Here is a 15684-nt window from a genome sequence, read left to right as displayed (position 1 = left end):
ATTTTTGCTGGTCTTAAGTTTTATCTGGGATGAAATAATTTAATCTCATATCATAAAGAATTTGAGTTGTTTTCTAATGCGTGCACTAAAAAAATCTTTTCTGCATTATGGTCCAAACCAATGTAATTACTCAAAAGCATGGATGTCAAAGCTTCCCAGCTCCTCCTGCAGGGCCCCCTTCTGCACATTCTGTTCATATCCCCCTTCTCGGGACCGTATTTGGTGAGGACCTCAGACAGCCAGTTGCAATCAAACTTACTGTATCAGGTTTAATGGTTTAATTGGCTTGGCACTGATGAGATGCCCTGCCAATATCTGTCCGATTATCCTGCTGTGTGTTATACAGACCCTTTATTGTAAAGCTGAAGTACACATGCCACTGCAGGAAAGGAAAGAGACTACCAACATGCGTGTTGTACACAGTAAATCAAGTATGCTGAGTTTTTCGATAGTAGGCAGAATGGAACAGGGCCAACGTGCAACTCGTAGGAAGAGAGAGGAAAATGTGGAACAACGCTAACCCCACGTTACGTGTGATGTGGCCGCTGCATTGGGAAAGTATGTATGACTGTGGAGAAGCAATCAGCAATAGACAGAGCATCGAAAAGCTCCAGTGGAGGGGCTTCTCCTTTCGTAATGAAAGACAGGTGCCAACAGGAATTAAGAGTCTGCAACCAGTTATTGCGATTAATATTGAACTTTTGTGAGTTCTACAAGCTTTCACATCAAGGCATGGGCAGACTGGCTTCCCAGGGCAGCTCTTCCACATTTTATACCAGTCAAAACAATTAGACATACCTCCAAGCTGATGTCCTCTGAGAAAGAGGCATGACATTACCCCCAAAAGGAAAATAACAGGAGTGTCAAAACATGCATATCACCCATTTTCAGAGAAACTTGCCTCTGAAATACTTCAGTTCTTATGACAGCACAAGCTTGCAGGGTTTGCTGGGATGAACCTCCTTACTCACGAGCTTTTCCTCAGATTAGAGTTCTCCGCACAAGAAAAGAAATCACTTCAGTCAAAAAACAGACTGGGAGATTACTTTTTTTTTGAGCAAGAAATACTGCGCCAGACCAGAGACAGCAAAGAGCCACAGAGAACCTAGATACAGCCTGACAGACCAAGATTTTTTTTTTTTTTTTAGTGATGTTTCAGTGCAACTGACATTTCAAAATGCAATGTAATTGCACTTATCAACAGTTAATCCCAGCGTATCATCTCTTGCACTGATGCTCTGCATAGTGACATGTATGCATGTGGCTGGCTGAGAGCTGCCGTCATACCCCCTGTGCTGCTGGGAGCCTTCTGCAAATTTCTTGAAGGATCCCTGGTTCCACATGCTCCTGACTCCTCCTGCAGGCAACTGAGCTCCTCATTATACAGCAAATATGTACCTTTCCCAAATCACATTAGGCTTTACTTCATCACTCCTTTCAGGGATAGAAGACCCAGCAAAAGACTTAATGAGGTTAAGAACAGTACTAATTTATCTTCCCCAGTCTAAGGGGCATTCAGCCTATAGTTGCTTCCCTCACATGCTGCTCCCTGCACATGCTATCTCAGGGGGATCCTGCAGTCTTTGGAGGACAGTAAGGGCAGCATGGTAGGCAGCTTTTCCACCTGCCTGCCTGCTGTGCAAGGTCCTGAGCTTTCAGGCACCCTGCCTCCCTCTCTGCCACACAGCGAGGGTCATGTGGATTTGAGGAACACCTATAGATTGGGAAGGTGGAAAACACACCCTGATATTCATTGTCTCCCATGAAAAGATGCATTTTTAATGCAGATTCCCTGACTGTCCTTTATGGCAGGTGTAAGCTCACCTTGTCCTTGCCTCAGCCCAACCAGAAGCTGTGTTGGTATGGTCACTGCTGAGTTCAGGCCCAGTTCGTGTGTCCAGCTGTAAGACAGGGTGCCAGGCCCGCAGGGCTCCCTGGGTCCTGGTGAGCAGAGATAGCATGCAAAGAGCCAGCATCTGCTTCAGTGGCCCACCTTAACATGCCAGTTGACATCACAGTGGCCTGGAGAGGTAATGTGACGGCCAAGGAGGCTCACGTTAGCCTTGCCAAGCTATCCCATGGTAAACATTAGAAGTGCCTGCCTACTTTTAGGGTTTTACAGACATTTATGCTATGGAAAATAAACAATACGTAAAAAAATAAAACCAAAACCAAATAAAAATATCCACCAGCTTTTCAAGCAGCAAAGACAAAGCTCTCCACGTAGTGGCAACTGCCTCCTGAACATGTGCTCTCCTGCTAACCCTCTGCCACTGCCGGGAACAGCTCCAGGCTTCAGCCTCTTCCAGGAGTGTGCTAAGTGAATTGGTTTGGGAAATGCCACCATGTGCTTTGATATGTGCCACCAAAGCTCTGAGTGAGCTACAGTGGCATCCTAGAGATTCATATGCTTCAAATAAATGAATTTTAAAAATCAAGCACAGCAAAATACCAGGGCAGGTTAAAAGCTGCTATGTCAAAGCTGAAAGAGCATTAATGGTCCAGGGACAACTCACTTTTGGTCCATCAGATTTTAGCAGCCAGTTCCCTAAAGCCTCAACTTTTGCCAGCTATCTCCCAAAGACAAAAGCAGAGATGTTTTTCTTGCCCAAAATAGTTAAAAGTCATCAAACAGCTCTGTACTTACAAGGCCAACCTTTCCCGACCTTTCTGGCTAGACCAACTCCTGTTACATTAACCTCTGACCTCAAGTCTCCTTAATAGCAATATTCCTGGGCACTGTAATTTCCCTCCCACCGTGTCGGCTCAGGGAAATATTTACTATCTTGGCTTCAGAATTTATTTTTCAAGAGAAGTGGCAGGGACCACCCTATTCCACCCCCTCCTCATGCAGCACAAGTGAAGTAATTCCTGAGATATTATTTTACCCGAACAAATGTGCTTCAGAGTCTCCTTAGCTTTGTATGAAGCCCTGACTTCCTATCAAAATCAAACAGGGACCTTGTCAGATTTGAGATGGATATAAACAAGAAATGGGAGCCCATAATTGGTGATGGAAATCAGATAAGCTCCTTTTAAATACAACCATTGATAGAGAAATGGGAACTCAAATTACCTTTGATTAAGTCTCTTAAGAAAATAAAGTGAGGGGGAGGGAAAGGAGGGTCTGGCTTAGTAAAACCACCCTCGTGGATGAAATCACTGGGAAAGGAGTGGAAGGAGATGGCTGTAGCTTGTCAAACTTCCCAGGTTGGATGCAGCAGGACTGGAGCCAAGGAGAAATTCCTCACCCACCGTAAGCAGTGTCAGTACTTGTGATAGAAGGTCCTACAGAAGGAGCCATGACAAGCATTTCATCTCTGTCTGATGCCCTTGTTAGTCCAGCCTCTGTAGCCAGAGACTGTGCAGAGGTTATGCACAGAATAAGTCAGCTGAAAGCAGATGGGCACACATGATACCAGTTTTCTGTAGGATCTTTAGACTTATGGGGTTCATCTCATTGCTTCCACATTTAGGTCTGGACTATAAGGACTGAGGAACTTGCTTGATGACTTCAGGGCAAATCACCTGTGGATTTGTCAGCCTGCTTGGTGCACCTCTAAACAGGAGGAAAAAACAGTTTTGTTGCTGGAAATCTGGCTGACCTCTTCAGCTAATCTGAATTTTTCACCAATTAATTATAGTTAATTGTAGTGACCAGGGATTTGTAGATATCTCATTCAATTGGGAATGAAATTAAATTTTTGGATGTACACCAGGCAGGGGGGAAGAAAATTACTTCCAAAATGAAACTGAAATAAGCAAAAAGAAGGAACTTCCTCTGTACAATGTACTATTTTTCAGTAGCCCTTTTTCCATTTCCGCGACTTGATCCCTCTTCCCACCTCTCCCCACCCGCCCCTGACATGGTTTCTTACGTACTTTAAAAAACTTCTCATGATTTAAAAGCAAACCCTAAGCCCAAAATATAAATATATTTTGAGGGAGGACAAGACAGGCTCACTAATATCTCCCAAGAAGCAAGCAGCTCTGCTCAGCTGATGACCAGCTGGTGCTGAGCCCTGGTCACAGTCCCGTCTGGGAGCTGCAGCTTGCGCAGGACCACTGGCACAGGTGCTCAGCACCTCATCTGGGAAAGCTGCCACTGCCTGCATCACACCAGCAAAGGGGGACAGACTCAATCCTTACAATCCACTCCCAAAAGCTGTTTCAGAGCTCAGCTACTGCTGAGCCTGTGGAAAGCTGCGGTAGCTGTGAGACAACCACCACACACGTATTAATGACTCCACTCCCTGTTGGGTTGGGGAGGGCTTTGAAAAGGAGAGGTGGGTGTTTTACCTGCTGCCATGCAGAGCACAGCTGATGGCTCCTGCTAGGCAGCACATGACTGAGCTGTATATGTGACGCCATGTGTTCTTACTCTGAGGATGCTGTGGTGCCATGTGCTGCTCCTCCTGTCAGGGTGGAGGGTGAGCAGCACAGCCGAGGAAGCCTGTTCCTGCCCAGGGACAGGCAGGCACCTCAGGGAAGCAGCTGGCATCGTGGAAGAGGGGAAAGACAGAGCATGAGCAGTAGGGCCAGGGGGAGTCACCCCTCCGGGCAGTGCTAGGAGCTGTGCAGGAGAGGACTGGGCAGACAAACGCTGGGCTTGGCTTTATTTTCATTTTGGGATGCCAAACAACACTGGATCTCTCCTGCACTAAGTGCCTTACACACATGTGCAGACATGCTGGCTCTCCGGAGCTTCCCAGGGTGGCCAGCCACCTCAGGAAAGCCACAGCAAGGGGCGGCACAGCCTCAGCCAAGCATCCCCAGGTGCCTGGGTGGCAACACAGCACACAGGAACAATTAAGGGGACACACACTGCGTTAGATGTCAAAAGCTCGTTTTCACACAGTAAGCCTGGCTCTGAACGCGATCCAAAACTGCGTCCTTCGGCAGCGCGCACCAATGCAGCTACACTGAAGTCAAGGTCATCCCCCAGCCTGTCACCACATCACCTCACCCCAAACCACAGGCTGGTTTGCTCCCGCACTCCTGAGTTTCAGATCAGGCAGCCAAGGCTCAGGACAGGTACAATGACTAAGCTACTGCAAGTAATACCTTTGGCTTAATTACAGACCAAAACCATATTTGCGGGTCAGTACTCTGTCAGGATAAATAAGCATTTTCACACAGTATTACATTTCTCTATTTCTTTTGGCTGATAATATTGGATACTGCCCAAGTCTGTCCCTAATGACCGCAATAATCATTCTTATCTGGACTCTAATCAGTGTCATATGTAACCTTATCACGCACACATCTTTGTAAACATGCAGTGTTTAAACAAGTGTAAGGTCATAAGGAACTCTAATATTTTGAGCAAGTTTGTGAAACACAAACTACTCATTTTTTGAAGAATGTTTAAAATTAAAACTTCTGATTCTGGAAAACTGGATATTTGGGGGCTATTGGATTGAAATACAGCTGCATGCAAAACTGATCTTTATAGTGACGGATGGGTCCCTCTGTGCAGATAAAATCCAGATTTAAAATATTTCTTTTAATTGTTATTGTCTTTGTGCTCAAGGACTGATTGTGGGAAAAATGCCATTCTCTGACCATAAAAATAAAAAGAAAATACAATAAAGCAGTAATTGGTCAATGATGATTGAACTAACGACTTTACAGTGCCAGTCAAACACACATAATAATTGCTCTTTGGACTCTTTATGAAGGTACACCACTGTTTCATAAGACTAATACAGCATTATAAATTTTTCATTTTATGTAAGTTTCCGCCATTATCACATAAGCCTTCTGATAAATCACATACATTATTAAAGTTTCCTAATTTAGACAACATAACACATGATAAAAATGAATGGTTATCGCCACCAAAAGCAGGTCAGATGCAAGTTGTGACCAAGGTGGCAATTACTTTTTTTATTTGAAATCTGAATGACAAGGCTTTGGAAGTCTTGGGTGCTACGATCTGCCCCCTCCTCCTGTGGCGGGAAGCAGAGAGATCACATCAAGCTCCGGGGAGCTGTGGAGGCGAGGGGAGGAAGGAGCTCACCTGTGGCCCCTGCTCTGCCCAGCCTGCCACCAGCACAAAAGCTGAACTCATCTGCAGCCAGCTTCCCAGCATCCAGACAGGGGCACACCATTGCTCGGCCACCTCAACTGCTTCGAGTGCAGTGCAATGATCTGCCCCCTTCGCTGCAGCAAGTGTGCTCTGAAACTTTGAAACCTGTAACCGCTCTCATGGCAGCCGGCACTTCAGAGAGAAAAGGCGCACCACCCACCAGCAAGTGGGAGCGCCTGGCAGCAGCCAAGGGATTCAGGGCATTGCCCAATTTTTCTTGCATCCAGCTGTGACATGCTGTTGTAGCAGATTACTCAGCTGTCCGACTTCTTCCACTGAGAAGAAGGTAGCTTCATGGAACAAGTAAAGAGACCATTTCCAGGTATCGTTACCTACTGGTGTCATAGTTGTGCCAAATGGTGACTGCTAAGATCAGGGCTTGTCTGTGCTGTCACTCAGGTGAGTCCCCACCCTTAAGCACTCCTGACACAGATATGGCAGGGAGTGGAGGGAGGAGAACACCAAATCTATCAGTGTCTCTGTGCAGAGAGCCAGTGTGGCTGAGGAAACGCAACAGACTTTCCTGAGATCCCTTTAGTGCAGGAGGGGGAAAGGAGCTCCTCTCTTCCCCCAACATCCCCGTTAAGGGCTTACAGACAGGCCATAAATTCTTGGTGTTGTTAAATGAAGTTGGAAAACCTTTCTTTTTTCCTTAATGCATATCTGGAGCCTAACAGTGCTACCAGAACTCATATTTTAATTTTTTGCTTTCTCTCTCTTAAATGTAGTCTTGGAAACATATCAGGAAAAGACCATGATTTAATTTGCAACATCAGGATAAGCTCCTCTGGCAATTCTCCATCCTGGTTGCACCCTTGCTCCCAGTTCCAGATCTGCTCTGCGGGATGTGCTGAAGAAGCCAGCGTTCCACTCCACTGAAATCTCACAGGGTCCTTTCCCTGTGTGGTCAATTCTGAGACTTCACAGCCTTTGTCAAGCATGCTAATAAAGTTCTCAGTAGTTGGCTGTGTGATTGTCTATCAAACACCATCACAAAAGAAAACATTTGCTCTCCACAGCAGCATTCAGTCATTGCTAGCTAGCAGGGGCCATCTCCACCCTCTGACCGGAGAGCCTTTCAGCCCCTTCCAGAAATGACTGGTCAAAGCACAAAGCAACACAGACTCTGTGCTAAAAAAAACCTGTGCAGTGCCACAGGCTTACATTAGCGTGCCCCTCAGCATTTTGGTATTACCCAGGAAGCAATGCCAGCTTCGTCCAGCACAGGCTCTGCCATGGTGGGAAGCCATGGCACAAAGCGCCAGGAGGAGGTAAAGAAGCAGGTCTTGAACCAGGGGTGCTCAGGGGCCCAGGCAGGTCCCTTGCATGCTTCAAATTGTACAAAAAAATTCATGAGAAATATCAGATAGAGATAAAACCCTCACATGGAGGAGATAAAATGTGCTTATATGTCAGTGAAATCTCTACAGCACAAAATCACACCATACACTTTGCATATCCACATACAAACACATAAGGGAAGACATTAACAGAATTCCTTGGGTCACAGAGTAAAGTACGGAAACAATATTGCTCCATCATATGCTGTTAACATGCATTGGCACTACAGGACTTACAGCCCAGGTTGCAATCACATCTTCAGTGGAAGGGATGAAGATACAAGCCAAAAGAACAAGGAAGAATTTAAGGGAAGCTGAGAGAGGAATTTGCGCATTAGAGCCACCACTGTGCACTAGGCAGTGGGGATCCCTCCACTGTAGAATACTACATGGGACTGTGCTTCCTCGTCTGCCACAAGTTGTGTGTCAGAGAAGCTGAGGTTGTGGGGAGGGAGGATCACACAGTCCCCAGGTGCACTGGAGGGTGGGTGTCCACAACCTGCTTCTGCTTGGCACATGGCCCTGTTGTTGCATACAGTCATGCTGGCTCAGGGCAGGGGCAGGACAGCTGGCATACGCAGGCTGCCTCCCAAAGAGCCATGCTGGGGAGCCAGAGGTGAGCGGCTGAAATGTGGTCTTTGTAATCAAGCTTTTGTCCACTGTACATTACCTTGAAGAATGCACTGAGATCACCGAGTGAAAAATACATCATAGCCACAGAGCTCTGAAAGGGTGAAATTTTGGCTTTCCTCTGCATCAGAGACTTATCTACGTACATTATGCAAATGAGATCCAGGTACACGTTAAAGGAAAACCACTAGAATTAGCTCAGATTGTAGAAGACGAAGCCTTCCTTGTACTGCATTGGATTTGAAGCACACCTGAATGATAACATTAGGAGTTACAGCTTTGGCTCGTGGGTCACGGCACAAAGTTCCTCAGACCTGACCTTGACCCACAGCTTCTGGAGGGGAGGGCAGCTTCGTCAACACTCAGCCTGTGCAAAACCAAGAATAACTGCCCAGTAGGAATTTAGATATAGTAATTTTATCCTGAACTGCCATCAGACAACAATACTATTTCAACACAGGGGATGCAGGCTGGGGCTGAGGCAGCACCCAGGAATACACTGCAGCTTTTAACCATCCCGTGCCCACAGCCCAGGTGCACCACCCAGCCTGACAGCTCCGGGGCAAGGGGATTGTTACAGGCTGGCCACTGACACTTTAAATGGTGAACACTTACTGTACTGATCAAAATTTATATTTGCTCTGTGCAGGCAGCAGTCTCAAGCATCAAAGCTTCTGTTTCAACACTGTGCCAAAACCCATAAAGTTTAAGGCTTGACCAAGCATTGATTCAGCACTAAAGCAGAAGCCTGGACTCTGGAGACTACTGAATAGCTGGATTAAATAAACACTTTAAAAATACCTCTAGCACTGCTAATAAAAACTGGGACTAAAGAAATGCATAGATGAACCTTTATTTGCTGAGTAGAGTTTTTATTTTCATATATATAATAATTATATTTACAATAGGAAAAATGTTTTCTAAAATAACTATAAAAATAAAAGCATTCACAGTGAAATCAAGGTGCTAAATACAGGTATTTTGAGGCACAGGTAAAATTAATTCTATTTGATGCTTGTTAACAGGGTTCAAGGGTCCTGCCAACACTTTCTGCCTCTTTTGAGGAGAAGGAAGACAAAGAAAGATCAGTGAGAGTGAAAGAGCAGAGACAAGGAGGGGAATGAGAGTTACAGCAGCATCCGTGGCAGCCAGCACATCTTCAGTGTTTCAAAGGTTCAAAAGACCAAACAAAAACCAGACATATTTTTCATGACAAATTTGTCTAAGCTTTCGATCAGGCTGACGCAGGCATTAGGTAGATGGCACAACCACGTACCTACGAGCTGCTTAATGCCCCAAGCTCGAGCTGACCAGGGCATGTAGGGTCCACGACCTCTCCTCCCTCCTTATCTAAGCACAGCCCGATCAGTAGTACATCTCCAAGAGCAGAAAGACCAGAAACAGAGCTGGAAATGCTCACAACTTCATCTATGGTTTCACTGTACCATCTGTTTCTTTTAAACCTCCTATCCTGGAGTCATGTGATTCCCCGGAAATAAAAATTAGTTAATGGATAGCATTTAAAGCTCTGGAAGAAGCTGGGAGTAAAAATATAGCAGGAAAGACAATGTGTGTGCTTCCAGACTTACAGTGAGGTTTCAAAAATTTGCTTGGGGCTAACAAAGAAAACCTCATCACTGTATGTGTGGGATTGTGCAGGCAATGGAGGAATGTGAAGACCTTTGTTAGGCCCAGTGCTAGGACCAAGGCAACACAGAGACAGTTGCCCAGGGGAGCTCCTCTGAGAGGGTAGCTTGGATCAGGAGGGGGAGGGCAGCTGTACACTACACTGCTTGGGATCATCTGGCTGAGTAGTGCAGTCTAGTCCATCTGGAAGAAATAACTAATTATACCCCACCTCTATTTATGTCTAATTTTAACAGCAAATTTCCTAGGATATAAAACATGATCTGTTACTAGTCAGACTGAGTGCTAACGAATATCAATGAGCACTGTGTTACCCCAGTGATTAATGTTTTTGAACATCTCCATTTAGTGCTTTGGATTTAAAGAACAAATCAGGTAGGCTCTTCTTGACTAGGCCATTTTACAAAGATAGATTTCAAAATATGCTTTTCTCAGGATTTTCTCATCTTTCTAAAAAATACCACCATTAAACACCAACAGATTGGAAAGAAAAAAACCCCAAATATATGATTAAAACAAGTTATAGCCTGGCTAGAGTGAAAACCAAGTTCGAGGCTGGGCCACAGAGGCCCTTTCATGGCTCCAGCACAGAAAGGAAGGGTAACCAAAAGTTCACTAATACACAGTCAAACAGAGCTACCCAAAAAACCCCGAGCAAAGCTTCATTGTAAATTGTTCTACCTAATAAAGTAATTGACTTGATCTTTCTCCTCATAACATTTATTCACTGACAAAACCCACTTGATATCCCCTTGGTTAATATTTCCCAGAGCTTCCCTGTGTTGCCCTGCCAGCACCAACTTGGGACATGCATCGTTGGTATTATCTGTGAGACTGTAACAGGGCTGAGAGCTGCCAGAATCTACCTAAAATGTTTCCACTCCAACAGTACTTATTTTCATACTTTCTTCCATGATGACAAATGGATTTAAATTCTTTCCTAGTATTAATTTTTTATTGTTGGGTTCGACAAGTTTTAGGGCTTGAGTAAGCGATCAACGAAGTCGATGGAGAGCATGCCAGAGGCAAAGGCAAGTAAGGCTACAAAGTATAGTTAAAAAATGACAGCTACTCCTGTCCTTGTTAGTAAACAACTAACTGGGTTACTTACAGTCCAAACATACTGCGAGTTGGGGAGATGCTGCACTGAACGCCCTGCAAAGAGGTAATTACAGTAATCAAGTCTCATGGTCAAAAATGACCAGGGCTGCTCCTAGTAGTTCACTGTGGGACACAAAAGGGCTCACCACAGCCTATGCAAACTTCACAACAAAAAAAACCCAACACCCAAACCCTCTGATATCACATCAACACATAGCAAATTTTCAGAGAAAGTGTGGGATCAAAAGCCTTGCTGAGGCTGCCAGATCAATGAACTACCACTGAGCTTCCATTCCTGCTAGGAAAGGGAACAGTGGAAGGAGAAGCTTTCTCCTACAATACTACTACACCATGCCAGATTCCCTTGGCTGAAGAGAAATGTGCTCCGACATTTCTTTCAGCTTAAATCTTCCAGAGCACCTTTATATTGTCCACAGGTAAAAAAATACTGATGTAAAACAGTTAAGAGCCACAAAATCCATCATCTGCTTTTAAGTGACCTATCCACCTAGCTTCATGATGACCACAGGGACTTATGTGACTTCTTCCTAGGTGCTGCATACCAAACCCTTTAATGGCACATATGGATGCCCTCAGGCCCCTTATCTTCTGAACAGCAGGAGCCAGACCTACATCAGCTGGGCCTGCTAGTCATCAGTACAGCCCTTGGTAGCAAATGCTGCTGGATGGTCAAAGAAGGCACCTGGCAGCCTTGTGTAAAAGCAGCGAGAGGCCCTTTCCAGGATAAAATCCCTACACCAGGGAAACCCTGGTATCTAGGCAGGCTTGCGCTAGAAGAATAATATGGTTTTGGTCAAGTAAGCAGGTGAGAAAACACCTCTGAAAGGAGAAAGCTTGGGGTCAGCCCACAGAAGCAAACCTTTTTCCAACATTAAACCTTAAGGATAATTTTGGGCAGAAATTTACTCCTGGTCTAGCATATCTCTCTTATCTCCCTTAAGTGACATGTAAGACTTCTCCTAATACACCTTTAAAATCCTGCAAGTGAGTAAAACCTGAGCACCTCACTACTGAAGTCTACAGTCAAAGCATTGCAGTTCTCCAAATGTATTTTCCTGTTTCTGCACAGTTCTGAAATACCCAAGGTAGCTTGGTGCCAGTCGGCTGTTGATTTTGGTAACTGGCAAGAAACATCAGCCTTTGTTTTTCAGAGCACTGATCTTGGATTGCAGAATGGTATTACAGTCTGGATTTGAGGTTTTCTGTAGTCATTTGAGTGATGAAAGATGTCATATCCCTTTAATCTCAGAATTAAACTGCAATATAAGTGCTAACCTAAGAAAGTCACTGATTCAATCTAGAGGAACTACCTTTCTGTAAAAGAGCCAGGAGAGTAAGGGGAGATGACTACCTGAAGCAGCAGTGGTGGTGTTATGCGAACAGTGTTGCAGGGGGAGATTTAACCCCAGCCACAGGCACCAAGATGTGATCCTTCTGCTCCAGAAACTTAACCTTGGGTTTTGTTTATCACCAAACTTATGAACTTCACTGCCTGTCACACGCAGTAGGAAGTCCTGACCTAGAACAATTTTTTCATGTCTGTGAGACCCGTATAGCTGTGTAGAGATATGCTGTTTTATAAAGCTGTGTAAGAAAGGAGTTAACTATACAAACAGTGAAGTTAACACTCCGTGAGAACTACTGCAGCGGGGACCACAAGGCTAGCAAACACACATAGGAGCCCTGAACAGAGAAGAAAGATCAAAATTAGCCCTCTGGGGCATGTGGTTTGCTACTCTGCCTGTTTAAATAAGCTTAAATTTTTAAATTCACTAACAGGAGGCACCTTCTGCCAGCATTTCATTCTGAGGGGTGAATTTCTCAGGCCCTGGAAGCTGTAACACAAGCATGCATCACCTCAAAAAGAAAATCAGGGTGTTTGCTTCTCTGCCCCAGCCTCTCTAGCCCCATCCCCAAGCCCAGAGCACCATATCCCCATGCTGACACAGAGCTGCACTGAAGTCATGCTTTATATGAGAAGGAAACAGTTGGCAAACATCTGAAAATGTTGTCCATTAGCCTTTTTCTAATATGGCTTGTTTTACAACTACCACATCATTTCATGGCTGAGCTGCACTTTTCCTCTCTTTATCTTGGGTTTTATTACTCTAGAAATATTCAGGGGGGTTGATGTATTTAGTCAGTGAATCATCTGGGGGCTCTGTTCCTCTGAATGGAAGATGGTAGTATTAAACCCAAGTTTCCTTTCTGGTACAAAACTGTCGAATAGTGCTGCCACATTTGGGCACTTCTAAATCTGTTGAGAGCATCTCCTTGCACAAGGACTGAGAGCCTCTGCTTCAGGGACCCCTGCTCACTTCATTGGCACAGCGGGGGTGACAGCCCCTCACCCAGCCCCCGAACTCCCCTTTCCTCACAACCCCCTCTCCCTGCCCATCATTCCCCTCAGCCAGTGAAAGGCCCCACCAGAGCTTTGCCAGAGCCATGTGCCCCACAGAGCATCCTACCAGTCCCTTTTTTCCATTTTCTTTCCCCTTTTGGATCACACTCCGCTGTCTTGAACAAACTAAAGGCACCTCATTACCCGCTCCCTGAGCCAGGGGTACAACACAGACAAGGCCCCCTTCCCTGTCTGCCTCTGGAGCAGAGCCTAGAATTCAATTTCTGCAGGACTTGAGCACATCTGGAGGAAGATGTCATCCTACAGCAAAAAGCATGCCACAACAGGGAAAAAACCCATGTGAAAGGAGCTAAACCTTTGTGGCAACAGTCCCTGGGTGTTATCCTAGCACCCAAGGCCCCAGCAAGCTCACAGCCAGGCTGCAGGCAGCACAGGTCACGTCTCTGATGGTGGGAGATGACAGCACAAGCAAGTTAAGGTCTCTCTGCTTGCCTGGCCTTCCCCAGCACCCACCTCCAAAATACTCCATCTACTCAGTTTCTGTTGGTTTACTGAAACCCTTTAACACAGCTTCCCAGAGCAGGGAGAAACAAGTTTCTTTTAAAAATGGAAACGTCACAATACTTCTGACTTGCAAAAAACAACAAAAAAATTACCATCAGATATGTTTGTGCAGCAAGCTCATTCTTCCCTTTTTATAAAGCCACAAGAGATATAAAATATAGAACATCCAAGGACCACATGAAAAGGATGTCTGGATCTGTTAAAACATAAAGAAGGCTCTACCAGCCAAGGGCAAAAGTTTAGCAACAATAAAAGTGTCTTTAGGTTTTTTTTTTTTTAAAATGCATAGAGAGAGGAAAAGAGTTTGTGGTCATGTTTTCCAGCTTTATGTATATTTGTCTATCATTTTAATATAAACAGGGTGTATTTATAAAGCCTAAAGAAATGGGAAACAGATTCACTGGTTTCTAAATGCCAAGAAGTCTCTTCAAGGATGATAAGCAATTAAAGAGGAAAGTCAATCAAACTTTTATGACACTTCTGACCAAGGGTTTTATTTTTATTGCACAAAATCCAATGTGACAACAACAGATATATACAGTAGCAGCACCCACCCATCCTTCTGTTGTGAGGGGCCTGCCAGCATTCCCAGTAAAATCCCACTTCTGAGAGGAAAACAATGCTTGAATTCACGTACCCTTTGACAGAAGAGTTCTCAGCACTTCTGAATATACTAATACACACAGGAAAGCATATAGAAATGGATACACATGCACAATTTCCATATGCATCCACAAATATTCTCTTAGAGCAATTCTCCGCACAGCCCCTAAGGAAATATGATCTGTTTTCTATAGCTAATGCTCAGGGGAGACCAGAAATCCTTCAGTAGCCCTGAAAAAATTAAGCAGAAATGGAATAAAGTAGGAAAGCAGACAATGCAGCTGGTGCGTTATTTTGCACCAGTCCCAAATATTCAGCTTGCACAGTGGTACAGACAATTTTTTATTGACAAGGCAGAACTTCAGTTGTCAGGTTTTGACAGGCCATTTTGGTAGTGAAGAAGGTTTGGCTTTTTCCTGGGAGAGGGGGAAGGGGGAGAGGAATGAAGGTGCTAATTAAAGACATAGAGCGTATTATGTGCCCGTGGAAAGAGAATTGGAAAGTCTCATTAATGGTTCTTTTGATAAAGGATATCCAAAAACGTTGACTAAAATACAGTGCAATGAAAGGGTTGGTATATTTTACAGAAGAGGGATGCTGCATACTCCAAAATGTACAGTTCCTATCTAAAATAAGCAGTTATAGAAATTTTGAGTCCAATTCATGAAGAATGTTTTAGGAGATATGAGCTTTGCATCATTAAGCAACTGCAACTTATACATCAAGTAGCCAGAAAAGAAAAAGCAGAATAGGGCCAGGGGAAAATGAGTAACAAGCTTTTTGAGATAAAATGTCTTTTAAAAATATCAATTAATTTCTTTATTTAAAAAAAAAGATTCTTGTGAAAACTCAGTCACTGGTACTGACCTGGAGACCAGGGACAGTCCCGTTGTACCACCTGTAGTTGTGACACAGACGCACCCTCCCTGGATTTATCCTTTTGCTTTGAGAATAGTCCTTTGGCTAGAAATCAGCTCAAACCACAGAAGCCCATCTATATACACCATAATACACAGGAATCAGTAGGAAGGGGTGGGCAGAAAAAAGGGCTGCTTTCAGCTAGAATACGTCATATTATACAAAGGAGAATGTTTCTGTATAATGAGTAAGGGTTGATTGTTAAGATCTTCATTTTTGGGGCATTTCTCATCCTTGCCACAAACTAGATCAGTGTAAATAGGAAAATGTTTGCTGCACTGAGCTCCAGAGACCTGGCAGCTGGACCATCCCACACTGCAGCTCACCATCCAGCTGAGCACCCGGATTGTCCTGCAACGCTCCTACAGTGCACAGGCACCACCACATCTTACTGCCTCCTGACTTCA

The sequence above is a fragment of the Strix aluco genome, chromosome 6 (genome assembly GCF_031877795.1).
Source record: "Strix aluco isolate bStrAlu1 chromosome 6, bStrAlu1.hap1, whole genome shotgun sequence".
Lineage (NCBI taxonomy): Eukaryota > Metazoa > Chordata > Aves > Strigiformes > Strigidae > Strix > Strix aluco.
Note: the sequence above shows the minus strand (reverse complement) of the source record.